At 38.9% G+C, this 9,205-nt stretch overlaps 1 protein-coding gene across 1 annotated transcript in view; it reads right to left on the bottom strand.

Annotated features, from left to right (window-relative positions):
• Positions 1-9,205, bottom strand: part of LOC121876574 (proteoglycan 4-like) — a gene marked incomplete at its 3' end in the record, with an annotated part of 26,328 nt that overhangs the window by 4,405 nt on the left and 12,718 nt on the right. The gene's annotated exons all lie outside the window — the stretch shown is intronic.

Raw genomic sequence — 9,205 nt, 5'->3', positions numbered from 1 at the left:
ACCCTACCCTACCCAACCCTACCCTACCCTACCCTACTCTACCCTACCCTACCCTACTCTACCCTACGCTGGAAATTTTTCTGATAATCGCTGGAAGTTTTCGGATAATTGCTGGAAGTTTTCTGATAATCGCTGGAAGTTTTCGGATAATTGCTGGAAGTTTTCGGATAATCGCTGGAAGTTTTCGGATAATCGCTGGTATTATTCGGATAATCGCTGGTAGTTTTCGGATAATCGCTGGAAGTTTTCGGATAATCGCTGGTAGTTTTCGGATAATCGCTGGAAGTCATCGGATAATTGTAGTGATCTTGTTTATGTGTCAGGCCTCGTCCTCGCACTTAGTAATTTGCATGTCTCGTAAGCCTCTTGTTAGCCAGAGACTCGTCACGACCTGATGTTAAGGTGTCCAGTCAAGTGTTCAAAGCTGGCATGATAGATGTGTGTGTGTGTGTGTTACGGCCCATCAAACAGGCCACCAGGAAGCTGCACTCGCCCGTAATATCTTTGATCATCAGCAGTGCAGGTGAGTCAAGGTGTGGAGGTGTGCGTGTGTGTGATTAACCTCCCCTGCAGCCGTCCTCACACCTGCCAGGATAACAGGTGATCCACGTAGAGAGAGAGAGAGAGAGAGAGAGAGAGAGAGAGAGAGAGAGAACACACACACACACACACACACACACACACACATACACACACGGTACAAGTCTATTTTGTAAATAATGCTGAGAAGTGACACACTTACGTTGTCTCACAGTTACAGTGGAGTGTCTCTCTTCCTTCTTATCTTACGAGTGTATATATATATATATATATATATATATATATATATATATATATATATATATATATATATATATATATATATATATATATATATATATATATACTTGTATAGGTAAAATAAAACACGCTTCACAGCCTGGCGGCAAGATTAAAACATAGAAGTTCAAAAGCGAGAGAAAAATCTTAATTTTCTGCAACTTTGTGGTTACGATAAAATAATCTTGGTGTTGAAATTTTGAGTAAAAATAAGAATTTGAGTTTATTTTTATATACAACTCATATAATAGTATAATATATACTTACTCCTATATATTAGACATCTACTCTTGTTTAATAATGTTCTATATTATTCTAATGTATCCTGTAGTGTTATATAATAATTGTAAACCGTAACATCTTTCTCTAAACTGGAGTTCATATAAAATTTACTGGTGTTTAAGAGCCACGAATTAAGTATTTATCAGTGTTGTGTTTTAGTGATGTGCCAGTCAGGAGGATTTTAATTGTAAAACGTTAAAAGTTTTCTGTTGTTTTGTGTAAGTAATAGAGATGAGGCAGACAACACAAACGCCTTCATAAACAACATAACAGATGACACAAACACCTCCACCAACATCAAAGGAAAGACTCAACACAAACGTCTCAACAAATGATTCCACAAAAGCGAATTTAATTTTTTTGGAGTCATATTCAAGTCATCACGCTAAGGCAATATATTCCATTAAAGTCTTGTGTGTGTGTGTGTGTGTGTGTGTGTGTGTGTGTGTGTGTGTGTGTGTGTGTGCGTGTGTGGTCCTGGGTTAGCATGGAAAGGACTTATGGAAAGGAAGAGAAATTCAAGGGAAAGATATATAAGTGGAAGACACAGACAGACAGATACAACACAGAGACAGACAGACTGGAGAGTGGTAGAGTCCTTGATAATATACCTGCAACATACATTAGTGTGACCCATGATGCATGCAACACACAGTGAGAATCTTACGCTGTATTTATGCAGCACACACACACACAACTTCCACCGAATTGAACGAGAATTATTGATACCACGTGCAACATGCAATGGTAGGTGTGTGACGGGTATTTATACAATATAGTGTTTTCCAGTACCATAAGTAACAGACTACAATATGCAACTTGTACTGAGTTATATAATACTTATTGAATGATATTGTATTTGCAATGCAACCTGCAATGTGTATATATCAGTCACATTTGCATGATTGTGTAAAAAAATAAGTTGATGGTAATTGCAATATGTAGTCAGTTTATTGAGATTTATTGACGATACTGTATATGTAAATCTCAGTGAGTGGTTTAAAGATTACTCATGTATGGTGCAGTAGAAAGTGTGGGAAGAATATTAGGGCGTGGGAAAATGCATAGGAAGCGTGGGAAAAAACATACGTACCGTGGGAAAAATATAGGTACCGTGGGAAAAATATAGGTACCGTGAGAAAATCCATATGTCCCGTGAGAAAATGCCTAATTACCGTGGGAAATAACATAGGAAGCTCGGGAAAAAACATAGGTACCGTGGGAAAAAAATCCTAGGTAGTGTGGGGAAAACTTTAACGACCCTCGCCACATGCAGATGGGCGTGTGAGTCGGACGTAACTGCTGGTGATGGCAATAGCGTGGCGAGGTAACGATGGGAGGTCAGTCACTCGTACACACAATGTTGGTGATCAAAGCAACTCGGTGCTCTAGTAAGCGAAGCCTTGGTCCCCCCCCCCCTCTGCTTAACTCCAATTATTTTGATCACGCAACCTCGTATAGTGTGTTTGTGTGTGTGTATGTGTGTGTGTGTGTGTGTACTTCTCTGCTCGAGTGAATGTAAATATGAGTACACATCCCTGCCCCACTACAGTAAACAAACACACCAACACAACACAACACAACACAACACAACACAACACAACACAACACAAATAACATAGATAGCACCGCACCACACTACACCACACCACACCACACCACCTCATAAGCTACAGGTAGATGATACTAATCAACTCACTTCATCTACCTTAAAACTTACAATTTTATCCCAAAGTTCTAAACTCTATTCAACATGTAAATTACTCTCTGTAAATATTCATGGGACATAACTTGAATTTTGTCTTAATATTTTAGCCGAGTCTAGAGAGATGATGTGATATTTGGTTTCGGTTTCGTTTGGTTAGGTTAGGTTGCCTCTTCCTCCTCTTCCTCCTCCTCCTCCTCCTCTTGCCTCTCGCTGTGGGCCGCGTCAACCCCCCCCCTAACAAAGCAGCTTGTTAAGACAATGATGCTGCCACGATATATTTTACTTATTTGAGAGTTTAGTTTTCATGATATATACAATCCAGTGTGTGTGTGTGTGTGCGTCATCTCTCTCTCTCTCTCTCTCTCTCTCTCTCTCTCTCTCTCTCTCTCTCTCTCTATCTCTCTCTCTCTCTCTCTCTCTCTCTCTCTCTCTCTCTCTCTCTCTCTCTCTCTCTCTCTCTCTCTCTCTCTCTCTCTCTCTCTCTCTCTCTCTCTCTCTCTCTCTCTCTCTCTCTCTCTCTCTCTCTCTCTCTCTCTCTCTCTCTCTCTCTCTCTCTCTCTCTCTCTCTCTCTCTCTCTCTCTCTCTCTCTCTCTCTCTCTCTCTCTCTCTCTCTCTCTCTCTCTCTCTCTCTCTATCTCTCCCTCTCACGTCAATACACATATTTCGGATTTAGTACAAAATTACAATCGTATTTTTGGCGAGTGTCTGCATTTTACCTCTGCGTGTTTTGGCTCCCTAACATTACTCCGGGTTTTGTTTACTTTATGACAACACAACGCCAGTCTCTCTCTCTCTCTCTCTCTCTCTCTCTCTCTCATCCCTCCACTCCTCCTCCCTAATTTAGTACACTACAACGTTCCTCCCTTTCTTTTTATCTTATTTTACTGTCTGGTTTTTCTCTCTCCCTCTCTTTCCATTTTCGTAATTTAGTCCAACACAGCATCATTCTCTCTCTCTATCTTATATTCTTCTACTATTCTATACTTCCCAAGTTTATCACAACACAATATTAGTTTTCTTTTACTGTATTTTGACTTTTCTCTCTCTCTCTCTCTCTCTCTCTCTCTCTCTCTCTCTCTCTCTCTCTCTCTTTCCTTCCCTCATCATCACAGTACACCTTTTCCTGCTTTATTTCCATCTCTCCTTTTTCGTCTTTGTGTTTTTTTATATTTTTTTACAACATTATATATATTTTTTTTAGCATTTACTCTCTGCATTCTCTCCCTCCCACCCCATCTCTTTTTTCCTTCCCTCCTCCACTTTCTCTCTCTCTTTTTTCCTCCTCCCTTCCCTTCGTCATCACTTCTCCACATTTTTCTTAATTTAGACCAACATCACGGCACTCTTTCTCTCTCTCTTCTCTCCCACCCCCTCAACACCTTTTACCTCGCCACACACACACACACACACACACACACACACACACCTGGGGAATCTTGTTAAGGATGGGGGTTGGCGTAATCTGCTTTGGCTACTGAGTTACGAGACCTATACTCACCTTTACCTGTTTTACCTTGTTGCTTCTCTCTGATTTCATTGCTTGTTGTTTTTTTTACCTTTTTTTTTCATTAGAGGATCTTTACCAGGTCTGTTGTTTTCTTGGTGATACATTATTTATATTTTATTTTTTTTGGGGGGGGGAGGGGGGCTTTTGTTTTGTATTATTGGATTTTATTTTTTGGGGTGATGTTTCCTTTTGTTAGGTTAGGTTAGGTTAGCGTTCGGGTGGTTAATCTTTCGGTGATATAAGCTGTGGTGGAGATACGTCAAGTGATTCAGTTTTTCTTTTGGTTTAATTAAAATGGTTTATTAAGCCCATGTTTTATTCTACGTTAATTATCAGTTATATTATATTATTGTTTTATCTCATTATTTATTTTGTATTACAATTACTAATTATATTTGTATTATTATAGTCAATCACTTATTTTATAAATTTTTATTATAGGTATTAATTATTTATACTTTTATTAAATACTTCTTTATGACAGGTATTTAGCCAGGTGCCATAAAGGTAACAATATTTCCATTAAATAACAAAATAACGAGATATTTATATAAATTATCTTCAGCACACCTGTTGTGTAGTTAGGCACAATTAATGTTTTAATTAGCTATGATGAACGGTGATCCCAAATGTGTAATTTAAATATTTCATAAAATTCATTGGAAAAAAATTGCCATCATCGGGGGATTTGGTCGGCTGATATGAACGATTTAATATATTGTACAGATGTTGAGCCGGGGAGTATTACTGGACCCGGTAGTGTGAGGTTGTCGGTGTTAAGGGAGGGAATATTATTTTATAATAATACCCTTTAAAAAGTAAAATAATAGTGCAATAATGATGTTAATAATATTCTTAGTTGATTTAGACGAGGGTAAGAATATTAACTTACTAGTAATATTCTCCACAAAGAACAAAATAAATTATAATATTAACATTAACTCTCCTGAGAATAAAGTATAAGTTAATCTAATTTAATCCAACTTGACTTAACTTAAACTAATCCTAACCCTACTTAACCCAGGTCTTTTTAAACACTGCCAAACACCAGTGACTCATTTCGTGGCAGTTTCTAACATTCCCTTCAGCGTTGGACCTCATAAAGCAATTAAAAAACTTACATTTTAAATCCTAAACCAAAAAGTGTATTCACTTCAAAAGACTCCCAAGACTTACCACTGGGAATTTCACCGACTTAAAACAAAAAAAATATATATTGCTAAGAATTTACACTACAGGTATATGATGCTATTTTGACATCTTCCTGGCATCTTCCCGACATCATTCTGACATCGTTCTGATATCTTTCTGACATTCTGACATCATTCTGGCATCAATCTGAAATCTTTCTGACATCAATGTCACATCTGTCTGACCTCAATCTGACTTCCTGACATCATTATACACCAAGTGACGTCCCAGGTGTTGTAGTGAGAGTTGTGCTGTGACTGTCATACATATCTGAGTGCCGGAGGAGACACGGTGATCAGGGTGGCACCTCATGAGTTAGTGGCACTGTCAGAGGCGGGAATGATGCCAAGGAACGCTATAGTCTCTGATGAGGTGAGGGGGATGAGGGGGTGAGGGAGGTGAGGGAGGTTATGGAGATGAGAGGTGAGGGAGGTGAGAGAGGTGATGGAAGTGAGGGAGGTGAGGAAGGTAAGGGGGTGAGAGGTGAAGGAGGTGAGGGAGGTGAGGGAGGTGAGGGAGATGAAGGAGGTAAGGGAGGTGAGGGAGGTAAGGGAGATGAGGAAGGTGAGGGAGGTGAGAGGATATACATGAATATTTTGAATCATTTTATGAGAGATGGTAGACATTATGTGTGTGTGCTTCTCTGTCGTCTTATTTCTGTTTAACTGTCTGTCATTTTTGTCTATTTCTCTCTTTATATCTGTCTGTCTCTCTGTCTATGTTATAAGGGTTTCAAAGCCTCGTTGGGGAGTCAATGTTTCACTAAGAGGATCACGCTTAGGGGGTTTAAATATCCTGCAAAGGGTTCATTTCTTCCCCCAGATAGTTGAAGGACGTTATCAAAGGGTTCAGTTCTTTTCAAGTAGATCCAATGCTCCATGTGATGACTCCAGGGTTTAGGACGGCTTACAAAAAAAGGTTCAAATCTTCATGAGAGAGGCGAGGAAGGTTCACGCTTCAGGGGGTTCTACTGCCTGTGCCTCTGGAGTAAACCTTGAGGCGTAAACACCGTCGACCAATATTAGTTTGCTGGCTACCAATTTCCTTCCTTGGCGCGTTTTAAAGGCGGTCGGCTCTTGCCTCTCAAACCCGGACTTGGAGAGTTGTAACATCCCTTCCGTCTAGTGTGATGCTCTCTGTCTGTCTGTCTGTCTGTCTGTCTGTCTGTTTCTGTCTCTTTCTCCATTTATCTCTCGGTACACCAGACATTCCATCTCGTCAGAAGTCTGGGCATCACAGAAGACAAACATGAGATACATACAGACTCCTGGAGATGTTGTTTATATTTTTCTTGAGAGTTTATATTGAGAGAGTAAACAAACAGAGGAAGGGATACTAACTTAACCTTAAATGACCTCAATATGTGACCTTGACCTGTAACACAGAGGTAGTGGTGGTGGCTGTTGTTGATACAGAGATGCAATGGTTATGGTTGTTGTTGTGATTGTGGTTGTACATAACACATTGGTCTATATATATGAAATAATTAGAGAGAGAGAGAGAGAGAGAGAGAGAGAGAGAGAGAGAGAGAGAGAGAGAGCATTATGTTTATCTATGACGTATATTCTCAGTGTGGGTTGAAAATTTACATATCCACTTTGCATACTTATGGACAACATTTTCGAACACAGGTTATCATAAAGTTGCATGAAACTATTGACCCATTCTCACAGTAACACCACAAGAGCCTGGTTACTGACAGTCATAAAGGAGGAGATAAAGTGGGTTAAGTTTTAGTAAAAGTGTTAAGTGTGGTGTTAGGTGTTGGTAGTGGTGTTAAGTGTGGTGTTAGGTGTTGGTAGTGGTGTTAAGTGTGGTGTTTAGTTTTATTAAAAGTGTTAAGTGTGGTTGTTAGGTGTTAGTAGTGGTGTTAAGTGTTGGTAGTAGTGTTAGGCGTTGTTACCTGTCAATTGGTTGTTATCCAGATGTTTCAAAGTTGTTGCAGGATAGTTTACCTGACAATAGTAGTTGTTCAGGTTGTTCTAAGGTAGTTTGCATAACACTAACTGTAACAAGAGACGGCAGGAGTTACCCAGCAAATATATGTAACTCGTAGCAATTTCACAGTTAGGTACTTTTGTATTTATTTGACGACGATGGTGTTAAATGTGCCGTAACCTTATCTTGTATCTCAGCTGTAACTGCGGCGTGTGTTAGGCATTCTCTTTCTCTCTATCTCTCTTTATCTGTCTCTCTCTCTTTCTTTCTCTCTCTCCCTCTTTCCTAGATACTTAGATATTATAACTTATACATTACCTGCATAATTTATTTACTGATCTTTAGATAGTTGATTAACAAGACAATGAAGGTAGATACTAAAATCCTCAGGTGAAAACAAAATGTCATCTTTCGCGACCAGGTAATTAATAATGTAACTTCAATACACGTAAAACACTCATTCGGGTTCGTTAATCGACCTAAACTGCTCATTAGGGGCCAAAATGCTTCCAAGGATTGGTTCTTAATGACGTTGGTGGGGGGGGGGGTGTCTAATTAAATTGCTACCCCCAGGTGAGTTGGCCAGGTAAGGTGAGGAGGTGATGTGGTGGGGAGGTGGAGTAGGTGTGTGTTGGGAAGGTGGGGTTAGTTTGTGGTGGGGAGGTGGGGGAGGTGGGGTTAGTGTGTGGTGGGGAGGTGGGGATTGGGGTTAGTGTGTGGTGGGAGGTGGGGAGGTGGGGTTGGTGTGTGTGGTGGGGAGGGTGGGGGGGTTAGTGTGTGAGGTGGGGAGGTGGGGAGGTGGGGTTGGTGTGTGGTGGGGGAGGTGGTATGGTTGCCACACCAAACACACTCAACGCCTTCACAAACAACAACCACAGACACACACACACACACAAACGCCTAAACATACCTTACAAACACACACTTAACACCTTCACACACTAGAACCAACACAAACACCCCCTGCCAAACACACTTCAGACCTTCATAAACAGGAAAACACGAAGAAAATAGCAACACTTGGCATAAAAATGAAGTTTGGTGAGTTATTGACACAAGGGCGGCCGAGAACAGGAAGTAATTTAAACTTGTCATCACCAACTCATAACCAAGAAGAATTCAACACCAACATGAGCTACACATCCAACCTGAAATTCCAAGAAAAAATTGATAAGGATTTGCCAGACTCGTGTAAGAGTTACCAAGTGCCCGTAAACACTTCTTATATGCTTGTTAGTCACGAGGAAAAGCGTACGAAAAATGCCTAAAATTTTGAGACATTTATGTATAGATGGAATATATTTGTCGATTAAATAATTCTTTCCCTTGAATATCTATTGAGATTTATTCACGTTTTGAGAATTTTATGTCGTCTGAGAATGAGGAATTTTTATAGGTTATGATAAATACTTAGTAAAAATATAATGATAAATTTAATATGCCCTAGTTATAGTAATATTAATAACAAGAGTATTAAAGTTAAAACTAATTGCAGTAGTTTGGCCACCTTATAGAATAGCAATGCGGTGTTAATAATAACAAAATAATAATAATAATAATAATAATAATAATAATAATAATAATAATAATAATAATAATAATAATAATAATAATAATAATAATAATAATAATAATAATAATAATAATAATAATAATAATAATAATAATAATAATAATAATAATAATAATAATAATAATAATAATAATAATAACAATAATAATAACAACAGTCATAATAGCGGATTCCAATGACATACAA

This window comes from Homarus americanus, unplaced genomic scaffold (genome assembly GCF_018991925.1).
Source record: "Homarus americanus isolate GMGI-L3 unplaced genomic scaffold, GMGI_Hamer_2.0 scaffold28, whole genome shotgun sequence".
NCBI classification, from domain to species: domain Eukaryota; kingdom Metazoa; phylum Arthropoda; class Malacostraca; order Decapoda; family Nephropidae; genus Homarus; species Homarus americanus.
This window is presented reverse-complemented; position numbering and strand designations above follow the sequence as displayed.